Source organism: Schistocerca americana, chromosome 2 (assembly GCF_021461395.2).
Source record: "Schistocerca americana isolate TAMUIC-IGC-003095 chromosome 2, iqSchAmer2.1, whole genome shotgun sequence".
NCBI lineage: Eukaryota > Metazoa > Arthropoda > Insecta > Orthoptera > Acrididae > Schistocerca > Schistocerca americana.
This window is the reverse complement of record NC_060120.1, coordinates 39,622,847-39,647,845: the sequence shown is the minus strand read 5'-3', so window position 1 is coordinate 39,647,845 and position 24,999 is coordinate 39,622,847.

Here is a 24,999-nt window from a genome sequence, read left to right as displayed (position 1 = left end):
CCTGATTTGGGTGTTGTAGATTTTTTTTATATAGATTTCTCTTTATTTCAACAGCCTCTTCAATTTCTTTTGTCCAAATCATGCGGCCTTTTATGTTCTTCCAGTGTTTCGTTTTACCTAAAACTTCACTGGTTGAAATTCTTAATACGTTCTTAATCTGTTCCCACTCATTTTTAATACTCTCTGATTCTGGAACTGTGCCCATTATTGTGTCTAACCATCTTTGATAAAGATTCTCGATTGACTCCCGTTCTAGTAAGTAGACTTAATATACCTCCCTTGGTTGTTCTGGGGATTTTTTTACTTGTTTTATGCCATCTCTGTTTTAGGGCAACTTTTGCTTGTAGTAATTCGAAGTCCTCGCCAAAATTCGAGGTCACCACCAAAAAAATTCGTAATTCGACCAATAGGTTAGGTGGGGGGGGGGGGGGAGTTTTAGGGGTGGGGAGGGGGATGGGGTGGGAACTCACATGCTGGCTGGGAAAACACATGACATCATCCAGTGGTTGGGGTTGACTAATTTAATTAATTTTCATGTCATTTTGATATCAAAAGTGTCCTTGTAACCCCCTTACCCTACTACTTCCGTAGTGTCTGCTACATTTTTAATACCTGTTTATCACTCTCGCGCCCATTAAAACGATGTCTTGAAGAAACTCACCTCTCTTCGTAGTTATGTTGTCTATGTCTTCTACTATTCGTACTTTGCAAGTGTCACCGACTCACGAACAGTATGCAAGAAGTGTTTTATATGCCTCTTCTTTCGTGAATAAATTACACTTCCTTACGAGTCTTCCAATGAACTGAAATCTGCCTTTCTTTCTATTTGTTTTATGTGGTCGTTCCACTTTAGGTCGTTTCGGATGGTTAGTTCTAAGCATTTTTCTTAAGTTACTGTTTTCAGTAATTTGTCGTCAGTAGTATAATGTACCTTACGTTTAATTTATTTACGTTCAGGGTCAATTACCAGTCCCTGTACCAATCGCCAGCTCTCTGCATTTCGCTACTGTCTTTTGGCATTTTAACTTTCCTATAGATAACAGCATCATCAGTGAAGTACCTCATAGAGCATCAGATATTATCCACTAGACCATTCATATAAATTATAAATAGTAGTTACCTATAACACTCTCTTGAAGTACCTCATAGAGCATCAGACATTATCCACTAGACCATTCATACAAATTATAAATAGTAGTTACCTATAACACTCTCTTGAGGTACTCTCGAAATTATCTTTATTTTGTATTGAGTTCTATCTCCACGAAATTTGGAAATCGCATGTTGTTCATTAAAAGACAGTGCGGAGCTGTATCGAATGGCTTCCAGAAATCGAGGAACACTTCAGCAGCCTAGGAGCCGTTGTCTGCTGGGCAGTGGATCTCAGACGAACAGAGCAAGGTGAGGCCCACAATCTCTTTGTGTGTGGAAACCATATTCAGATTTACAGAGGAGATTTTCATTCTCAAAAAGAGGCATAATAAGAGAGCATGAAACATGTTCCATAATCTGTGACAAATTGACATCAGCGCTACTGGCCTACACTAAAGACCTCCTATCCATTAGCGTTTCTTGAAAAAGAGAATGATCTGCTCTTATTTCCAATCGCTATGTATTCCTCGTTGATCTACTGACCTGCGATAAACTATAGAAAACGGGGGGCAATTTATTTCGGATAATCTCTCTAGAAACTGACAGGTTTCTCATCCGAACTTGTTGCCTTTCCTCTGTTGAGTATTTTAGTTTATTTTCTATTCCGCGATCTCAGTACTTGCCACTGAGGGATAACAAAGGAAGAAATTTATTATGTTATTCCACAGTGCAACTTTTCCTGAAGACCGAATTCAGTTATTCGGCCTTGTCTCTGTCATTTTATGTTTCCGTGTGATCAATGAGCGACAGAATATGTGAGCCGCTTCCTGGCTTTAAGTAAGACCAGAACTTCTTAGGGTTTCTAGTCAGATCATTAGGAAAAATTTTACTTTGAGATTCACTGACTGCTTATCGCTCTCATTTTGGCTTCACTCAGCTTCCACCACGCCTGACTTGCTTACATCGGAGACCTGTCACTTTCCTTTCCGAGTAACTTTCTAAAATGGGTGTTCAAGTACAAAGGGCCCTCTCCATTCCTCACAACCTTAGTGGGCACATTTTCGTCTAAGGCATACTGTATAATGATTTTCAGTTTTACGCATTTGCGCCCCACACCTTCGTCGTCAGAACTGACAAACTGATCATGACTACGTGGATACTCTGTAGTTTGACTCTTTTCACTCTTACTGACTACTCATTTTGGTATTTTGGAGCTACCACAAGGTCCTCGCAAAGGCGTTAAGATCTCGGGCTGCAATTTTAGGGGAGATGAAAAACAAGCAAATGGGAACGATTGTTTCAGTACATTTGAAATGTATTAGGATGGCATAAAAAACGCTCATCTTCAGAAGATGGACGCAAACACATCCGAAACCTGTAACCGATAAAGTTTAATCAAGTTTTTAAGACAAATCAGTGAGTGGTTGTAATGTCATTTCTTAAGTATCACTGCCACAGTAACGCTGATCTAAACTTCCAATACGGCTTTCTGTGCAGCGAGACAAGCACCGCAGGGCAAACGTATTTTTGTAGCACTGTCAGTCAGGGTTGGCACACGAATCCTATTTCACCCCGAAAGACATGAATTTATTGTAAAATTGGTAGCAAACAAACACATGCTAGCAAAAATGCAATTAGATATGCTCCCAAACGAAACTGGAGAATGGTTGACGATTTCTTGATAGGGAAGATGCAGCATGTTGTTATCGACAAAGGGTCATTGACAGAAGTAGAAGTAACTTCAGGTGTTCCCAAAGGAAATGTCTTGGGACACTTGCTTTTCGCGTGTATGAAGACCTGACAGACAATATGTAAGTACTCGGTTGTAACAAATAGCAGGGATATGAAACTGAATGATCACAAAGGCTCAATAGTAAGTAAGCTAGGTGTCAGATTCCAGTTCTTCAGCACGACACTGTGAAAAAAGCAGTCAGAAAACAAAGAAGGCTGCCTAAAAAATCGTTTGTGCGACCCATTTTAGAATATCGCTCAACTGTGTGGGACTGATACCAAACAGGACCAACTGCAGATATTAGAAGTCTACAAAGAAGGGTAGCACGGGTAGTTCAGGGGTTCGTTTGGGAGGTGGGGGAGGGGGGGGGGGGGGCGAACTTGGAAATGTTAAAGCACCTGAATCCGCAGATGACTTACGTTTTATACAGCAGTTATCCCTTGAAAGACTGCTTACAGAATTTCAAGACCTGGTATTATGTGAAGGATCTAGTAGACATTTTCCATCTCCCTACGTTCTGCTCCCATGTGTACTGTGAAGGCAAGGTTAGACTAAGTGCCGCATGCGCAGAGGCATGTAAGCACTCATTCTTCCCGCTTTTTATACTTGATAGGAACGCACGTGAGCCGTGCTAAGTACCCCCCTGTCACGCCCAGCACAGTGTTTCACATAACATGTATGTGAATGTAGATTTAGAAAATACACAGGCAAATTGAATTTTCAGGACAGTCTACATTCTGTGTGGGAGTTTGGATGTGGGACACTTCAGCATTTTTGTTTGAATCAATTACTCCCTATATTGATAATCATGGCTGTTGTACATATGAATCTTGGGCTCCATAAGGTTCCCTTTCTGTGCAGCGTCCGTGGAATATAAAAATGTAAAGAATGTAGCAACCAGTCGCGGAAACATAATTTATTTATCTTTCTGCAAATCTATTTTGACTGATCATCATCGGTGCATTTTTCTAACCGATACATGCCATAAGTAGAAGTACTGTCCTTGGCAAATTTCTATAATGAAGTCAACTGAAGCGCCTAGAACCGCTCGGCCACACTGGCCGGCAAACTTTCTGTCCAACCGCATATGTCATCGGATAGACCGTAAGCGCGCACTTTTTGGAGAAAGCGACAGTGCGGAACTGAGTCGAACACCTTTCGAAAGTCGAGGAATATGGCATCAACCCAGGAACCAGTATCTAGAGCCTGTTGTATAACATGCACAAAGAAGGCCAGCTGTGTCTCGCATGACTGCTGTTTCCTAAAACCTGCTGGTTTCTGCAGATGAGCTTCTCAGAGTCTAGAAAGATCACTATGTCTGAACACAAAATATGTTCCATGATTCTACAACAAATCGATGTCAGTGAAATTGGCCGGTAATTATGTGCATCCCATTTTCTAACCTTTTTATAGATAGCTATGACCTGGGCCTTCTTCCAGTCCCGTGGAACTTTCCGCTGTTCCAGTGATCTCTGATAGATGATGGATAAGAATGGTGCTACATTTGTATCATAGTCACCATAAAATCTTACTGGGATACCATCTGGGCGGGACGCCTTCATAGCGTCTAAGGATCTTAACGTTTTACAATCCCAGATACACTAAACACTATGCCAGCCATCCTTGCGTTTGTTCGATAATTGAAACGGCGAATGGTGCTGCAGTCGTCTACCGTAGACGATTTTTTGAAAGCTAGGTTTAGAATTTCGGCCTTCTGTTTATCATCATCCGTTACATTTACCCGTACTGTCAGCAATAGAAGGTATTGAATTATTTGTAGCGTTCATTGATTTTACGTACGACCAAAATTTTTTGGGGTTATTTTTAGAATCTTCAGATAAAATATTGCCTTCAAATTCGTTCAAAGACTCCCTCATTGACCTTTTGACAGCTGCTTTCATTTCGCATAATTTCTGTTTGTCAGCGGGGCCGTGACTGCGTTTAAAACGACTGTGCAAAATTCTCTGCTTTCTCAAATGTTCAAATGTGTGTGAAATCTTAAGGGACTTAACTGCTAAGGTCATCAGTCCCTAAGTTTACACACTACTTATCCTAATTTATCCTAAGGACAAACACACACACACCCATGCCCGAGGGAGGACTCTAACCTCCGCCGGGACCAGCCGTCTGCTTTCTCAGCAGCTTCCTAATATGTATATTGAACCAAGGTGGATCCTTTCCCTTCCCTATATTTTTGCTAGGCACATATTTCTCTAGAACGTGGTGGACAATACCTTTAAATTCCGACCAAAGATGCTCAATATTTTTGTGTCCCGCGGTGAATGCTTGGAGCTGACTATGAAGATATTCATTAATGACACTTTTATTGGCTTTCCCAAACTAGAAAACTCTACGCTGCTTTTTTTTTTTTTTTTTTTTTTTTTTTTGCAACTTTCACTGACATAGAAGCCACAACGACATTATGGTCGCTAATACCTTCTTCTAGATTAACTTACTCAAAAACATCAACTCTGTTTGTCGCCAAGATATCTAATAGGCTCCCATCTCGAGTTGGTTTTCTAACCAATTGCTCAAGCTTGTATGTTGAGACCGCTCCTAGAATAACTTCACACGAGTCTTTGCTTTTGCCTCCTGTGATAAACGTGTAATTTTTCCATTCATTGGACGCCAGATTAAATTCACCACCTATAACTAATGGATAATTTGGATTTTTATTTCCTATGTACTCAAGACTTTCCCTGAAACGTTCTGCGACGTTTGTTGCGGATGTTGGTGGTCTATAAAAAACATCCTAATACAATGGTCACTCCTTGTCTGATTGACAGCTTTATCCAGACTATTTCACAGTCTGACCCAGTATCGATCTCAACTGCGTTTAAACAGCTTTTATCTGCAATGAACACACCACCTCCCATAGCATCAGTCCTATCCTTCCTAAACATTGTCCAATCCGAGTACAAAATTTCACTGCTAGTTATGTCTTGTTTCAACCTAATACAATATTGGCACTACTACCGTTTATTTCTGACAGTAACTCGGGTATCATGCTACAAACACTTCGAAAATTTACTAACATGAGATTTAGCATATTTAAATCCTTTGGAATGACCTGTTTAGGCGAACTACCAATTTTTACAGTTGGCACACCCACATCAGTGTCATGAACTGGTAATTTTTCAGGCCAACGGTTTGTTTACCGTGGGGAGGAACCAAATCTAAAAAAAAAAAAAAATAAATAAATAAACCATATGCACGCCACAAGTGCTGTGCTACCCATATAGCTGCTTTCTGTATGTAGTGCACTTCTGATCTATCGAGGAGCGTCCTACAAGCTTCCACCCCATAGCATAGGTCGAGGAACCTACAACCATTTTCGTCACAGAGTCGATGTAGCCTATGGTTTAAATTTTCCACTTGACTCCAAATCAGAGGACCCCAGTCAACCCTGGGTACGATGCTGCAAATCGTCAGCTTGGCTTCCACTCCTCGAGCCACCGAAAGGACCCAAGGATTTCCTCGGAACCCCGACGACTGGCATCGTTGGTGGCAACATGTGCAATAGTCTGCAGCTAGCTGCACCCCTCACGCTCGATAGCCGCCGGAAGAGCCTCTTCCACATCCTGGACAAGGCCCCCCCGGCAAGCACACCGAGTGAATGTTGGACTTCTTCCCTGCCCTAGCCGCCACGTTCCTGATGGGCTCCATGACCCGCCTAACATTGGAGTTCCCGATTACTAACAAACCCCTACCCCCCGCTCCTGCCCGGACCTTGCTGAAGGAGCGGCCACTATCCTGGCAGAAGGTGCATTACTGCAAGAGTTTGTCGGAAACCGCTAGATAATAAAATGAGAGCGCCACAGAACGGTTGTGCATTTGATAGTAAATCTCTAAGAGTTCGACCAAGCGCTTCAAGCGATTTCTTTTGAGTCATGGTGCATTCGTCTCAGACAATGTCGTTGCAAAATTTTCTAACCTCAGCCATGTGAAATCCTTTTGAAATGTTACATGTTGTAGGATCCGAGAAACGCATCTCCATTGGCAATTTGACTGCCCAATACACTGTTCGTCCACCATCTAATAATATATCCGCAATACCTGGTGAAGCAAGAGCGAAAGAAATTCCATTTTGAGTTGTGAGCAACTAGCAAACTGATGATGAACGTTATTCCAGTACAGCCAGGCGCATCAGTGAAGAACAGACCACCTCTGCCATTTGACAGGGCATTTGTAATTGTGCCATAGACCAAATTTTGCTCTGCAAGCAAAAGTTGTTCATTTGCTTCAACAAATGCACGCAAATCATTAGCCTGTACTGCAGTTCTCTCACTAAATCGCGATCATAAAGGTCAAGTGTAGTATGTTCTGGCGCAATCATACCAGGATGAGTGAGTTCTTTGTTGTTGATGGTTAAGCGTGTGTCCTCGATATTGATTAGAGCTTTGATTGAAAATACCGTCCGAAAAAAATCTATGGAATTATCGCTGCTGTACGAATACGGTGCAAAACGTCTTCACTCAAATCCTCTCTAAATTGCTCAAAGAAACCGTTTAGGTTGGATAGCAGACATTTCGTCAAAGTGATGGCGAACAGTGTTCGAACTTGTTGCGGATTACAGCTGGCACCTGCGTTCTTCAATGGTGTTTCCCAGTGAAGATTATGACGAGTTTCTATATACGTCCGGCATTCTACACCATCAACCGATAACAAATTTGCAAATGAAATAGGATATCTGACATTAACCAACAGCATTCTCAGATAGTAACTCTTGGCATTATTTGAATGTACTGTGTAAATACGGCCCAGTGCGCCAGACGAATACAGATTTTGATAGCCTTCAACACGGAAGCCGTGCTTCCGTCGTTAGAATTGCTTGGATGTAACATTCCATGTATATCACTTTGGAACTTCTGTGTACAGGAAAGTCTTCGAAAATTCATCATCTTCATGCAGAGCAAACAATACTTCCTCCATATTCAAGAGAGATGAACAACTGAGCTGGAGATTGAGAAGTGGGAAACTTGAAACACGCCGAAAAGCCTCGTTGTTGCTGATACATCGACCTGTTTCAAATTGGCTAATCTCATCAGTGTGCGCAGGTCTATCACTACTGACTACTGCCACATCGCTGCCTTTGTTGACGTATTTGGATACATACTTGATCGATTTGACTGAATGACAATATTCCACGATGATATTAATATTGAATGTTATCTATAACAAAGGAGAACGTGGCACAATCCATGTGTTATCGATTTCAGTGTAAACATTCCTCACTCTGATTGTTATTGCAGGACCTCCATCTTCTGGATTTCGGCGTCTGTATTGTGGATCTCCGTCATCATTAGCGCGTGTTTCATGAACTAAGTCTATGGGATAGTTTTCAGTGCATTTTTTTATCTACCAAGCAAGGAGACGGTGGGATACTTTTCCGTGCATTTTTTTATCTGCCAAGCAAGGAGACGGTGTGATACTTTTCCGTACAATTTTTTATCTACCAAGCAAGGAGACGGTGGGTTCATTGTTCCGCATGGTTCATGCACCATGTTTTTGTCACAATTTAGAACAGCAGTGAATCTTCTTCAGGATTAGGAACTTCTGCAGAAAAGACATCATCAATTTGAGCTGCGTGTATTTTCATTTTGAACCATATGACAATATGAGCACGAGGAAGTTCTCCTTTCTGCCATTCAATTGCTTACAACCAGAAGCAAATTTCACCATGAATGTGATGTTTCACAATTAAGTTCATCAATGTAGTGTGTTTTTGCTTTAATATTCGTGCAGTTACATTGTGTCGAAGGGATGTACGCTGAGAGAGCAATAGAAGCTCTTCCTATCTCGTCCCATGTTGGATCACAAGTAAATGTGATGATGTTGGGGCGGCCATATGAAAGAAAACATATCATGGAATCTTTGCGTATTCATGCATACGCCATGGGCTGCCAGTGAACGTTTTGGAAATACTACCATTTTGCCAATGTCGGAAACATTTCCATCGTTTGCCATTGCATCTCGTAAAAAAACGTATTCTTCAGAGGACAACGATGTTTGATTTAAGTGAATGAATAACAAAACTTCGGATTCAATTTATTCACATAAGTCTACCACGTATTGATGTAATAGTTGATGGCATTGCAGAAAATGAATTGTTCCTTGCTAAGGCATCATTACGTGGTATGAATAATAATTGATTGCTGATACACTTGTATTGAGTTTTAACCTTTGTGTATGATGAAAAAAGAAGAAGATTATTATTTGAAAGCTAAAAAGAAAGTAATATTTTCATTTGATAAAATGAAATAAAGTTATCTGTATTTACCTGTAATTGTACGTATTATCTGCAAATGATATACGTCCTGTCCCACCCAAAAAATTATGGGATACTGCAGCGAATCGTATGATCAATGTGTTTCAGCGACAGGTTGAATCGTTTTATTCTGTCGCTGAAGAAATACATCACACGTATCACGATATTCGACAATTATGGCGGTCGCAACTTCATTAATGGTAGATGCCTGTTTTGTCAGCTCGTATTTGAATTGCGTAATTATCCGCCCATAAGTTGTCAACTGAAGTTTTGAATAAAATTTCATCAACGCATTGTGTTCGAGGAAAAATGTTTGACAGAATATAATGTGCCGTTAGGTGCCTGGCATTGCATCGCAGCCTTGATTAACTTGTGCATCATCGTCACCCATAAAGTAGATTTGTAGAAATTTATTTTCAGCGTCGGAAAAGGATGGAAATGAAGCAATGTGGTGATCCATTTGTCCTTGAATTTTGAAAGTAGAGAAATGCTAATCTGCGAAAACTTTGTCGTCTGAAACGATGAATTACGTTTGTGAATGTCATTGTTGAACTTACAGTGAAGAACAGTGCTCACACATTTTATCCATTTTGTCGATATTTACACAGGGACGCAATGTAATCGTAGTTAACATCAAATCGAACTGCAGCAAGGTTCAAGTGAACGTGCACTGTTCATCGAGATCGATTATCTATAAACATTCTCGTTCAACTCTCGCTGCATGATGGTCTTCTGATTCTGATGGATGCAATCGAGTAATTAGTGAACTTTCTCTTTCAGTTCTCGCTGCATGTTGGTATTCTGCTTCTGGTGCGCCATCGGGTGCTGCGGGAACGTTGTCTTTAGATTCTCGCTTAATGTTTGTCTCCTGATTCCGATGCGAGCATTTGGGTAGCTCGTAAAAGTTTTCTTTCGATTGTTGCAACATGTCCATAATCTGATTGTGATGCACGTGAATAAAGGATTAGTAAGCGTTCTGCTTCATTTCTTGCTGCGCCGGCCGCGGAGGTCTAGCGGTTCTAGGCGCTCAGTCCGGAACCGCGGGACTGCTACGGTCGCAGGTTCGAATCCTGCCTCGGGCATGGATGTGTGTGATGTCCTTAGGTTAGTTAGGTTTAAGTAGTTCTAAGTTCTAGGGGACTGATGACCACAGATGTTAAGTCCCATAGTGCTCAGAGCCATTTGAACCATTTGAACCATTTGAACCATTTCTTGCTGCATGTTGGTCTTCTGATCGTGATGCAAGTGATCGGATAGCGCGTAAGTTTTCTCTTTCAATACTTGCCGCATGTTGATTTTGAGAATCCGTAGCACGTGTATATGCAATTCGTAAACGATTTGCAACATTGCTCGCTTGTCGTTCCTCGTTTGTTTGAGAAGCTCTAATTTGCTTACCTGTAGGTGCTGCGTTGGTAGATCTACTAACAAGGGGAGGCCACGACGTTTGGAACGCGGATTTACTGCAAACTTCGTACACTCGAAGTACTCCATTAGGACAACAAAATGTGTAAGCAGTAGCGCGTACTTCTCAAGCGCTACGAAAAAAAAAATGGTTCAAATGGCTCTGAGCACTATGGGACTTAACTTCTGAGGTCATCAGTCCCCTAGAACTTAGAACTACTTAAACGTAACTAACCTAAGGACACCACACACATCCATGCCCCAGGCAGGATTCGAACTTGCGACCGTAGCGGTCGCGCGGTTCCAGACTGAAGCGCCTAGAACCGCTTGGCCACCCCGGCCGGCTACCGTTATTGAGAAAATCGCAAGATAATTTCGGTCGTCAAATATATACCTGTGCGTGGCCATTTTTACCATGAAGCGCCGGCAGCCGAGTGGTTTGCCGGCACGGTAGCTCAGCGTGTTCATCAGAGTGTTTGCTGCTCTCTGTAATAAAAATGAACTGAGTTAATGGACCAACAACGAACTGAAACGGGTGTCTTGCGACGTCCGCCCCGAGCCGATACAATTGACGAAAACGAACAACATGAGATTTTTTTTTTTTTTTTTTTTTAATTGAGTGGTTAGCGTTCAAGCCCCGTAATAGCTGGGTCGCTGGATCGAGTGCCACTCGTCAGTTTTTTTTTTTTTTTTATTTCTAACACAGTCATTTTCTTTACTATTTGTATTACAATTGATGTAATGGGAAAAATACGTGTAATCGGATGAACTTTTATTAAATTTACAATGTTATTTGGCAGTCTACAAATTTTTACTATCACAAATAATATAATATTCATAATTACCGACTATTAAAAGGCCAAAATTCGGAGTAGGTATTAAAATCCATGGAGAAGAAATAAAAACTTTGAGATTCGCCGATAACATCGTAATTCTGTCAGATACAGCAAAGGACTTGGAAGAGCAGTTGAACGGAATGGATAGTGTCTTGAAAGGAGGATATAAGATGAACATCAACAAAAGCAAAACGAGGATAATGGAATGTAGTCGAATTAAGTCGAGTGATGCTGAGGGAATTAGATTAGGAAATGAGACACTTAAAGTAGTAAAGGAGTTTTGCTATTTGGGGAGCAAAGTAACTGATGATGGTCGAAGTAGAGAGGATATAAAATGTAGACTGGCAATGGCAAAGAGAGCGTTTCTGAAGAAGAGAAGTTTGTTAACATCGAGTATAGATTTAAGTGTCAGGAAGTCGTTTCTGAAAGTATTTGTATGGAGTGTAGCCATGTATGGAAGTGAAACATGGACGATAAATAGTTTGGACAAGAAGAGAATAGAAGCTTTCGAAATGTGGTGCTACAGAAGAATGCTGAAGATTAGATGGGTAGATGACATAAGTAATGAGGAGGTATTGAATAGGATTGGGGAGAAGAGAAGTTTGTGGCACAACTTGATCAGAAGGGATCGGTTGGTAGGACATGTTCTGAGGCATCAAGGGATCACCAATTTAGTATTGGAGAGCAGTGTGGAGGGTAAAAATCGTAGAGGGAGACCAAGAGATGAATACACTAAGCAGATTCAGAAGGATGTAGGTTGCAGTAGGTACTGGGAGATGAAGAAGTTTGCACAGAATAGAGTAACATGGAGAGCTGCATCAAACCAGTCTCAGGACTGAAGACCACAACAACAACAACCTGGGAGGAGCCCGAAACGACTTGTTACCTCCAAGTTTTGACCGGCACAAACGGCTTTCGAAAGATGTACAATTAATCGTCGCTGTCGACATTGCGAGTACAAGTTGCGCAATGGTATTTTTCGTAAAAACACGAGAAACAGAGTTAAACGGCATCAGCTGCATTGAATATGTTTCCGCACACGCAAGGTATTTTGAGGTTTTCCGTGGAAAAACAAATCTCGTTAACATTTTCAAAAACCTCTCTTTCAGCCTATAATCTGGAAGCAAACCACGCATAACGCAGCATTTCCTTAAATATCGGCGCTGATCATTGGTCATGCAGTATTGAGTGTACTTTAATAGCGTCTTAGCGTCTTTACGAGAAGCAATTTCTCGTTCTCTTTCGATTAAATACGAACAATTTTGAAGACAAGGACAAGCATACATTTTCAGTATCACTTTATGCGTTTGGTCGTTTACTAGTCGGTAGTTATGAATATTATATTATTTGTGATAATAAAAATTTGTAGACAGCCAAATAACATTGTAAATTTAATAAAAGCTCATCCGATTATACGTATTTTTCCCATTACATCAATTGTAATATAAATAGTAAAGAAAATGACTGTGTTAGAAATTTAAAAAAAAAACTGACCAGCGGGACTCGATCTAGCGACTCGGCGATTACGTGGCTTGAACACTAACCACTTTTTTTTTATAATTTGAACTCATTTTGTTCGTTGTTGTTTGTTGCATTAGTTCGGGGCGGACGTCCCGTTACAGCTGTTCAGATTAATCGTTGATCCATTAACTCAGTCCATTTTTATTACAGGGGCAGCTATCCCTCTGACCGAACACGCTGAGCTACCATGCCGGCAAACCACTCGGGTGGCGACGCTTCATGGTAACAATAGCCACGCACAGGTATATATTTGACGACCGAAATTATCTTGCGATTTCCTCAATAACACTTGAGAAGTACGCGCTACTGCTTACACATTTTGTTGTCCTAATGGAGTACTACGAGTGTACGAAGTTCACAGTAAATCCGCGTTCCAAACGTCGTGGCCTCCCCTTGCAAGTGACAAAAGTTTGGCAAGCACATTTTTTGACGCAACAATTAACACGACACACGCTTGTCGAACTGAAATATCGTTCATCGATTTACTGGAAAAGTGGAAAAATTACTGTTTGAATTGGAAAATTTCGATTACATATGAGTCAAATTTATCGGCATCGAAATTAGTAAGACACAATAAGACGCTGATCACTCTTTCTGTCCCATTCGGTCATCTTACTACTTCCATGCTCTTTCAAACACATTTGCCGGTACGACATGCGCGCCACGTACTGTTAACTCAATTTTGCACTAAGCCTGTAACCGTCGCGCAAGTGTGAGTAATAAGTCGCCAAAGTTTCATAAGCATAAAATACGAACAAACATTAATTTTTTGATATCAGATGAGAAGATTTCAAGCAGTCGTTGGTGGTGCTTCGCTTTTTTTTTTTTTTTTTTGTTTTCACTTGTGGTTAGCCCGCGGTCTTAGGCGTCTTGCCGCGGTTCGCACGGCTCCCCCCGTAGGAGGTTCGACTCCTCCCTCGGGCCTGTGTGTGTGTGTGTGTGTGTGTGTGTGTGTGTCGTCGTTAGCGTAAGTTAGTTTAAGGTAGATTAAGTAGTGCGTAAGCCTAGGGACCGATGACTACAGCAGTTTAGTCCCATAGGCCTTACCACAAATTTCTAATTTTTACTTGTGGGTAGTAAACAGCAATAAGCGTCCCCATCCGGCTATTGTATCTGTTAACTTTCTCTGTTTTATGGAATTCTTAACGAACACATGGCCTTTCATCAGCGAACTGCTTTCAACAAGTCATTTTGCAAATATAAAGACGGCGTGAAACAGTGTGTTCGTTTTATGAAACCTGAACTATTGGATTGTGTTTTTTACTGTTTACTTTCTTTCAGAACGAAATAATTTTTAATTAACTTAGTTTTATTGAAAAATAATTATTTTAATTAGCTTTGTATCGGATGTGATGACCTCTAATGAAATTACGAGCAAATCAGACCGAATGTGGCTCTGTATGACGTTGCTGTAAACGAAATGTCTTGTACTACTGTACTGTACTTACAAATGAACTTTTTGCACGTTAGTTATTGAGATTTTATTATTTTATATTACTATTTCTATTTTACACGTCATCGGAAGTGATGCCCTCTAGCGGTACGGCTCCGTCAGCGGTGCCTTGACACTGTCTTCAGCTGCTGGATAGGTCTACTTCTTGTATGCGGCAGCACATTGTTTGCTTGATCTTTGTACGAACATTATTCAACGTCCGTGTCAATGCATGTAACATGGTCATAGATGATATGTAATTATGTTTGTCAAAACTATATAACCTTATTTCTTTGGTAAAGGTGTGTTGTATGATATCATAATGTGGACTTCTCCTTATTTTTTTTTTTTTTTGTCACTAGCTCACCTGATGATGTGCAATGCCCGAAACGAGTCATGACGACAATAAAGGATTCGTATAATATTTATGCGACATATTAACATTTTTAACTCATTTTCAAAGAAACTGTAAAGGAAAGTCACATTCAGCAAATAATTGAGGACATAAACTGCAAGTACTACACTGAGATAAAAACGTCGGCACATTAGAAGACTGATCACTAAAGAACAAAGAAACAAAAAAAAATTACACTCGTTTGTACACACATCAAAAAAGTTTTGCATGACCTCGGTTCCGAAAGTTCCAAACCTGTAAAAAAATTGGAATAGAGATCAACATAAACATAATTTCCGCTCTTTTTATTCCTCATGAAAACCACACATTGCATGTTGTAACACCACACAGGGAGACCTTCAGAAGTGGTGGTCCAGACTGCTGTACACGCCGGTACCTCTAACACCCAGTAGCACGTCCTCTTGAAATGATGCAGTCCTAATTCGTCGTGGGATAGTATCCACAAGATCATCAGGGCACTGTTGGTTCAGATAGTCCCACTACTCAACGGCGATTCGGCGTAGATCCCTCAGAGTGGCTGGTGGGTCACGTCATTCATAAACAGCTCTTTTCAATCTATCTAAGGCATGTTCGATAGGGTTCATGTCTGGAGAACATGCTGGCCACTGTAGTCGAACGGTGTCGTTATCCTGAAGAAAGTTATTCACAAGATGTGCTCGATGGGGGCGCGAATTGTCGTCTATTAAGACGAATGCCTCCCCAATATGCTGCCGATATGGTTGTACTGTCGGTCGGAGGATGGCCTTCACGTAATGTACAGCTGTTCCGGGCCTTCCATGACCACCAGCGGCGCACGGCGGCCACATATAATGCCAACTCAAAACAGCAAGGAAATTCCCACCTTGCTGCACTCGCTGGGCAGTGTGTCTAAGGCGTTCAGCCTGACCGGGTTGCCTTCAAACATGTCTCCAACGATTGTCTGGTTGAAGGCATATGGGAAACTAACTGGTGAAGAGAACGTGAAGCCAATCCTGAGTGGTCCATTCGGCAGGTTGTTGAGTCCATCTGTACCGCGTTGCATGGTGTCGTGGTTGCAATGATGGACCTACCCCTGGACGCCGGAAGTGAAGTTGCGCATCATGCAGCCTATTACGCAGTTTGAGCCGTAACACGACGTTTGTTGCTGCGCGAAAAGCATTATTCAACATGATAGCGTTGCTGTCAGGGTTCCTCCGAGCCATAATCCGTAGGTAGTGTTCATCTTGTGCAGTAGTAGCCCTTGGGCGGAATGAGTGAGGCATGTCATCGACAGTTCCTGTCTATCTCCTCCACGTCCAAACAACATCGCTTTGGTTCACTCCGAGACACCTGGACACTTCCTTGTTGAGAGCCCTTCCAGGCACAAAGTAACAATGCGGACGCGGTATTGACCGTCTGGGAATGGTTGAACTACAAACAACACGTGCCGTGTACCTCCTTCCGGGTGGAATGACTGGAACTGATCGGCTGTCGGACACCTTCCGTCTAATAGGCGCTGCTCATGCATGGTTGTTTACATCTTTGGGCGGGTTTAGTGACATCTCTGAATAGTCAAAGGGACTGTGTTTGTGATCAATATCCACAGTCAACGTCTATCTTCAGGAGTTCTGGGAACCGAGGTGATGCAAAACTTTTTTTGATGTGTGTATAACGTTTCTGTGTCGAATACGTACTTAAGCATGGTAGGCAGTTTGCACATTCTACAGCCTAGCACTACCTCGTTACTAGCACAATGCACACTCACAAATCAGAGTTTCAGTTGCCTTGTCCCTAATCTGAGAAAGAAAAGGAAGGAAGGAAGAAAGATTAGCTGTTAACGTCCAGTCGACAACGAGGTCGTTAGAAGCGGAACACGAGCTGGGATTGTCGTAAGGATGGGAAGGAATTTAACCGTGCCATGTCGAAAGAACCATTTAAGGAAATCATGGAAAATCTCAATCTGGATGGTTGGACGTGTATGTAGTCTGTGAAATAAATTTCATTGCAATCACATGTATCCTTCTTGGTGTTGAAATTTTTGAGACCAGTAGTGCAAAAAAATGGTTCAAATGGCTCTGAGCACTATGGGACTCAACTGCTGTGGTCATCAGTCCCCTAGAACTTAGAACTACTTAAACCTAACTAACCTAAGGACATCACACACATCCATGCCCGATGCAGGATTCGAACCTGCGACCGTAGCAGTCGCACGGTTCCGGACTGCGCGCCTAGAACCGCGAGACCACCGCGGCCGGCACCAGTAGTGCAGATCTTAAATTGAGTGATGAGGGCCAGACAAATAAATTTCACGACACTCTGCTGAAACTGCTTCACGGGTCTTCAGCGCTGAAGGCACCTGCGAAGAAAGCTTCACATTGCTTCTCTAGTGTCCAAAATGCCGTAAGGCGAGTTCCGTGGCTGCAAGGTAATTTCGGTTTCCGCCTAGTCACATTTTTATCCAACTTCCACAGTTTAAAAAAACTTAGCGGTAACTCTCATATCTGTCTGTCAGACATGATAAACCTCGGCCAAACTGTACAACACGTCGATATCAAATATAATATTGTAATATTTGTAAGCACCTTCAGCAGGTTAATAACACTCCACAGCTTGTAGCAGCAACATCTCATATCGGTGCCTCAAACATTCTCATTTATATAGCAACCAAATATTCCAATGCAGTAATAAACAAATTAAAGGTTAATTTTTCGTATATATGAAAACTGAGGCCCGATTTTTTCAATGGGTAGCGGAAAGTGTGGTATTTACAGCTGTGGGAGTTTTACGAAAAACATTTGCCGCGGAAGTAAAGGGTCTGGATTCGAGTTCTGGAACAACAGACTTAATGTCTCAGGGCGTTTCATCTCAAAATTTTATATGCACTGTTTTACAGGAGATAAAGTATTGCTCACTGAAGGTTGCAAAGTAGGTGATGACACATTACAATGTAATATCGGAAACTTCCTGCAGATTAAAATTAGCATCCCACGGAAGAAAAGATATTGTGATGAAATATCTCAGCCACCGCTAAGAGGTGTTTTCTAGAATGAATCTCTCTCACTCTGCTTTTCTGAAACCTACAGTCATTTCCTACGAACGGTAATGTACCAGGGTCGATGGACAGTCTGGCGCAAGGTTTCAGTCTGCCAGGAATTTTCCAAATAGCGGACACTTCGCTGCAGAGTAAAATATTCATCTTGGAAAGAATCCTCTGTTCTATTGCTAAACAGTTTCTCTGCAACGTCCTTTCTTCAAGGAATGCTTCTGCGAAGTATCGAAAGATACTTTCGGAAATAAAGCTGTGAGGGTGGATCGTGAGTGATCCCTAGATAGTTCGCTTGGTAAGAGGAATTCCCGTGAATGGCGATGTACCGTGTTTGAGCCTCAGTCCGGCACACAGTAATATTTGCAAGGAAGCTGTTCTCTGTAGAGTTGGCAGGCTTTTACGGTATGAGCTGATGACCACAGAAATTGCTTCCCTGCCATACAGAGTGTAACAGAGGTATGGACAAACCTTCACAAGACATTCCTCACCCCTTAAGGAATACAGTGAGCCGGCCGCTGTGGCCGGGCGGTTCTAGGCGCTTTAGTCCGGAACCGCGCTGCTGCTGCGGTCGCAGATTCGAATCCCGCCTCGGATATGGATGTGTGTGATGTCCTTAGGTTAGTTAGGTTTAAGTAGTTCTAAGTCTAGGGGACTGATGACCTCAGATGTTAAGTCTCATAGTGCTTAGAGCCATTTGAACCATTTTTTTTTTTTAATAAAGTGTGCTATATAGAAAGCGGCCCAGAAACGGGTTATTTCCATGTTAAAGCTACTTTTCTACTTCTCTTCATAATCATGAGCCGGCCGGAGTGGCCAAGAGGTTCTAGGCGCTTCAGTCTTCATAATCACATCAATCATGGGAAACACACAAATAGAACGTATCAGCATTACATCAAACGTTTCTTTACATCAAATTTTAAAAATACAGTCTTGGCTACGGATGGTTAAAATGTACAGGATATTTTGATTCTTAGGTTCACCGTCAATATTCATCACGGACTTTGCTTCCGGTACACTGCAATGGAAGTGCACTCCAAACGCGGAGTTGGCAGATGCGCATTAGCCGTAGGGTTAGCATATCGGAATGGCCATGGCGCTTAACGTTTGTTTCGGAAGAGATTTCCAGAACGAAAGTACCCTGACAGGAGGCCCTTTGATGCAATTGATCAAATGGTTCAAATGGCTCTGAGTACTATGGGACTTAACTTCTGAGGTCATCAGTCCCCTAGAACTTAGAACTACTTAAACCTAACTAACCTAAAGACATCACACACATCCATGCCCGAGGCAGGATTCGAACCTGCGACCGTAGCGGTCGTGCGGTTCCAGACTGTAGCGCCTAGAACCGCTCGGCCACTTAGGCCGGCTGCAATTGATCGTCGTCTTATGGAGCAAGGGACGTTTAAGCCAACTACTCATAACTTGGAGAGGCCTAGAACGACGAGGACACCTGAACTAAAAGAGGAAATTCTTCGTGAAATTGACAATCTTCGTGTCAGCGTAAGAGAATTATCTGCAACAAATGATATTGACCACATGTCTGTCTGGAGAGTGCCACATGAAAACCTGCTGTATCCGTACCGAGTACAGCGCGTGCAGGCACTATCAGCAGATAATTTCTGCGAAAGGTTAATTCAAAAAATGTGTCAACGTTCACTTTAGAGCAAATGTGCTGTTCACGGATCAGGCTTAATTTCAAGGTTGATAAGGCGTTGAAACGCTGTAGGAACTGAACTCTAGCAGGAAAATAAAGCGTCCATATAGTTTCTATTTTTCCTTCCTCTACACGCGAAGAAATATGACTTGTGTGATGGCGCGGGGTATCGTCAATTTTGTGTTGTATATGGTCTATCTACGGCGCTTTTGTTGTTTTCAACGGTAACGTATGAGTACCTAATTTATCATCACTTAACTGACTCCAGACCAGAGCACGAGCAAACAGCGCGACACGATATGCAGTCTCGCATAGTGATCAGGAATGAGCTCCAATACTCACTTCAGACTCCGCGTCGTCTCCAAACTCTCCCTCTCTGTATACTCTAAGACGCCCTGCCGGTGATCGTTTAAGCGAACACTCGTCGCTTCGATATCGGGTTTAAGTGGATTCTGCCATCCTATAAAGGGGACGAATACACGAATTTGCAATAATAATTGCGGATCGGGGGTGCTTTGTCGCTACATACGCAATCGTTGGACGCAACGTTTGTTAAGTATCAAGAAGCTGGGTACCTGGCGTTTATTACAGTCATCTGTTAATCCATCTCAGCTTCCTTCCCTTTCTCTGTCTATCTCTTTCTCCCCTCTCTCCCTCTCTGTCCATCACCTCCTCCTCCTCCTACACCCCTCTCTCTGCCCATTTCCTCATCTCCTCTGTCTCTATGTCCATCTCCTCCTTCCCCCCCCCCCCTGTCTGTCCACATTATTATCTCCACCCTCAAAGGAAATTGCTGGTTCTTACCCCCACAGCATTTCTTTACAGATAGTGAGTAGTATATGTACCATATTGGGTTGAAATAGACCCAGGGGCTTAGAAGCTGTTCACCCTTAGCCTTGCCCGTGTTCGACCTTGTCACATGTGTTTCACAAATATTTAACATATTTGTACAAATAATTCACTGTATCTGTAGCGAATTTCGCACTGCAGTTTCGTTTTCACTCTGCTCGATATTTGTAATCTTCGTGAAGTCATACCCTGAACTATGTGTCGTACAGTGATGTCGTATAATTTTGGAGGGACATTAGGTGGTATGCGTCAACAATATCTGCAAAATGTATCCCGAATACACTAAGTAGTAAAGAAATTATAAATTTAAGCGTCTTGCTTCGTGCGGCAGTTTTACTGCATGAGCAGCAGGAAAGACAGTAAGCGATAAACTTTTTTCTTTCATTATTATATGGGTGTTGTCAGCGAGAAAGAGTTTCGTAAAGGTTTGAAATTATATGTTAAGTTGGTTTCAAGTCAATAAATGCTTTCGTCTCAAACACTGGATGAATACATTCTGGGCTTTCACGCGTCGTGGCCTACGATTTTTCATCCCCACCCTCCCCTTTTGATAGGCTGGTGGCCTAACCCCACTGCGATTCTTTTAACAGTAAACGACAAGTGTACCAACGTTGGCTGAATTCGGTCTAGTGATTTTGGAGTAGATGTGGAGCATAAATACAAACATTTTTATAATATTTATAAATATTTTTCCGTCATCCGATTTCAATGGCATATAGCGTATACGGTGCTCCTTCCTACGCTTAAGTTACGAGTGACAACCGCATAGAAATCCGTCTAGAACGTAGTTTTCGATATTAGCGTGTTCAAAGACAGGCGGACCCAACAGTTTTCCCAGTTTACTATTAATGTAGATTTAATCTCATATCAGCTTCGTTAGAGGCCATCTGATCCCGACAATCGGTCTTACCAAATCACGATTAACCGTAAGCCGCTGCAGACTTTAGTAAGAGACAACGAGTCGACGAGTAGGAAGCAACCCCAGCGCCAGCTACAAGGCTATTACGGGGACTAACGGAACTACTGGTGGTGATGGAGGGAAGGAAGGAAGCCGTTATAGCGCTAACGCAACAGCTGCGGCTTGGTTTCTAATGTATACAACCGGCAACATCGGAGTAGTACACGCAAGATTCTGCCATGCGGTAGGGAGAATGTTTATATGATCGTCCTATTCCGATTTGGCACCAACGTTGCATAAGGCAACTAGACCAACCCTAGAAAGACTAAGCACGGTCAAAAATTGCCCGTAAATATTTATTTTTTAAAAATGTCATGGGAAATATCCTATGTTTTTGGGTCTTTTTCTACCTTATAATACACTATGCTGTACGTTTCTATGGTTAAATTTTTACAATTGCAAGTACAAAATATGAATTTTACGCCCATGGGCACATTTTGCCCGGGGTTGGTACTCCACGCGACCATAATTATTATTATCTTCCCTACAACCACCAAGCATGGGCAAAATTTTCCGGTTTGTTTTTCTTTCTTTTATTCGGTTGGCAACCTCGAACATGAGTTTTACAGTGTTTTGTTGAGCGTCTAATCGTTGAGTTTCACTTTCATTGTTGATTTTAGACTTGCCATTATTACTATTAGCAGTTTGTCACACTAGAGCGACGCCTGTATTGTAAAGTAGATTTTGTAAGATGAGCTATAGAGACTTGAAAGACGCAGAAGTTCTTGCAGAACTGTTACTCGACGATGAATTATCAGATTTAGGCTAAGTGATTTGAGTCAGATCATACAGAAGTAGAAAAGGATTTCAGTGAAGAAGCGGAGGACAATGAAGAAGAAACAAAGCATGCAGGTAACAGTCCAAATAAATATGTTACAAGATCTGCCAGAGTGTATCTTGCAGAAACTCCGAGACATAGTAAAAGGGATTTTGGTAACATAGTCCATGAACGTCAAGAAATAACCAATGCTGGGAAAGTAACAAGCATATGTGAATCATTTAAAAAAATTGTCACTCCTGAATTAGTACGGAAAATACTTGACCATACAAATGAAGAAGCTGAAAGAGAAAACGTATCTCCCGTTAGCGATTCTGAAATATATGCATTCATGGGAATTTTAATTCTAATGGGAGTTTACCAGGACACCAATATTTCTTTATCTGATTTATGGTCAAATTTATTGGGAAGAGCTATTTATAGAAGAGCTATGGGTAAGACAAGAGCATATCAGCTATCCGAAATTCTTGGCTTTGATAAAGGCAGCAGGTCAGAAAGACGCGTACATGACAAATTTGCGCCGCTGCGTGAAGTATTTGAAGTATTGAATGGAATATTCCCACGGTACTTCAGATGTGGACCTGACAATACAATTGATGAAATGTTGTGTCTTTTCAGAGGTCGTTGTCCTTTCAAAGTTTTCCTCAAAGACAAACCTGGAAAATATGGAATATTAGTCAGAATGCTTCTTAGTGCAACTGAACGATACATAATATAAAATGGAAGTGTATGCTGGAAAGGACAGTAGCCCTGCCAGTGAACGAGGTCCTCTTGAGATTGTGAAGAGACTGGTGGAGCCAATAAAGAATATAGGCGACAATGTCACAACTGACCGCTTCTACACTTCTGTGGAGTTGGCGGACATTCTCTATCAAGACTACAAACTTACATTGGTTGGGACACTCAAATCGAACAGAAAACATGTACAGCAGGAACTTAAGACGACAGCAGGCAGAGAACTGTATTCCTCCAAATTCGCATTCACAGAGCTATCTTCTAAGAAGCCGCCAGTAACAATTGTCTGCTACATCACAAAGGAAAAACCAAAGTAAAATCTGTTGATGTTGTCTACACAACATCGTAATGCAGGAGTAGAAATTGATACACCAAAAAAGAAAACACACATACTCCTATACTACAATTCCACTAAGGGAGGAGTGGATGCCGTAGATCAAATGGTTAGGACATACTCTACAAAAAGGGTTCGAGTAGATGGCCAGTGTCAATGTTCTACAGCTTACTTGATATAGCTGCAGCTAACTCAAACACACTGTTCAAGATGAATGCGCCTAAATGGAATGAAGGGAAACCAAACGCCAGAAAACTGTATTTCCATGAATTAGGCCACGAACTTTTGAAACCATATGTAGAAGAGCGAGCCATGGATTTGTAAGGACTCCAGTTGCCTATTATTTGCGCGACGGGAGAGATCCTAGGAAAGAAACTGGAGGTAAACAAAATTGCTGCAAATGAAGAACCAACCAGAAAAGCAAGGTGCTACTTATGCTTGAAGAATGCAAGTAACCAAAGAGCAAGAGACAACATCACAAAAACCAAGTTAACATGTGGAAGCTGTGGACGCCATTTGTGTAAGACTCATTCAGAATCAACCATTTTGTGTTCAGGAGGTAAATGTCATCTGTAAGAGAAAATATTGTCTCTAAGCGAAGAGTGTTTTCCGAGAGTTTTCAATGTACAATAACATGTATTTTAGCGAGTGTTTTCATTTCTGTTTTTGAAAGTTTCTCTCAATGACAAAGCTGTATTATTAAGTTAATAGATCAAAGTGTGCACAGAAACTTTAGACAGCCTTTGTATTCAGTTACACAACCTTCTTATCTTGTTTACACAAACTTTCATTGAACAGGATTTGACCATTCTTGGTTGTTATATTCAACCTATGAGTGTTAAAAAATTAAGCTTTCAATTATATTGTCACTATTTCCTGTTAAACTAATATCTCAATGGAAACAGAATTACATAAAATAAATACATATTACAACAAATTACAAGATTTACAACTTATTGTAACACGGGCTAAACTTGCCCTTGGTTGGCGCTCCGTGTGACCTAAAATACCTTGGTGTTTCTGGGGTTAAATCATGATATTGGCACAACTCGCCAACCTGATGTTCTAACGAACCAACCAGTCGTGTCAGAATGAATATCAATACAGCTGTGGTGGTTCTCATTAATCATTAATAGCAGTCAGCTGTGGAGCTCAAATTGATCAAGATTATGGTCTGACTATTATATCGAGCTGGTGAACGTATAAGGTTTGTATATCTGTTGGCGCTAGTTTTTAACGCTGCAGGGCGCATTGTCCTTTTCCAATGATTTTTCGAGATTAGACGGCTGATCTTGAGCTAATACATTCGAAAATAATGACATGTTCCCAAGCGCCGCTACAGTTATCTCTTTGGCATGTTAAGCGATTCTTCACGAGTCTTCTTCGTGAGACAGTAGGACTGGTCGTAAAATTTTACGTCGAGACCACCAAAGTATTCTTTCTCTATAAGCAACTGCAGTCATAGAGAGGGAAACGATGACTACAGGTCAAAATTGAAATCAGTAAGCGGATCGAAATCATCTGTTCACTCATTCACAGACTATGCTGGCACCGGAATGGGACATAACAGAGAAAAGGCCATAAAATATTGATTTTTGTCCTCCGAAATTGTTTCACCGCTGAAGATAGTAACACAGTCCCTCCTGCCAATCATCATGTGACTACATGGTGGATACTTAGTTGACCGATCGCTGAACAAAATAGCAACTACGAGGGTTGGAACTTAAATAGTGGCAACTATTCACTCACAACCAATGCAAAAGAGTTACATGTTTGCACCTGTTACTGTCCTTCAAAGCAGTCACCAGCGTTGTGTAGAGCCCGTTGCCAGCGATGTGGAAGGGGTAGTATACCGTTAGCAGAACCTGTTCTGTTGATGGTGCGAATGGAGCGGTCTGCTCCCTGTCGAATCTCTGGAACAGTTCTGAAGCGATTGCCACGAAGTGGTTCCTTCATCTTAGGAATCAAATCAAAGTCACAAGGACTTAAG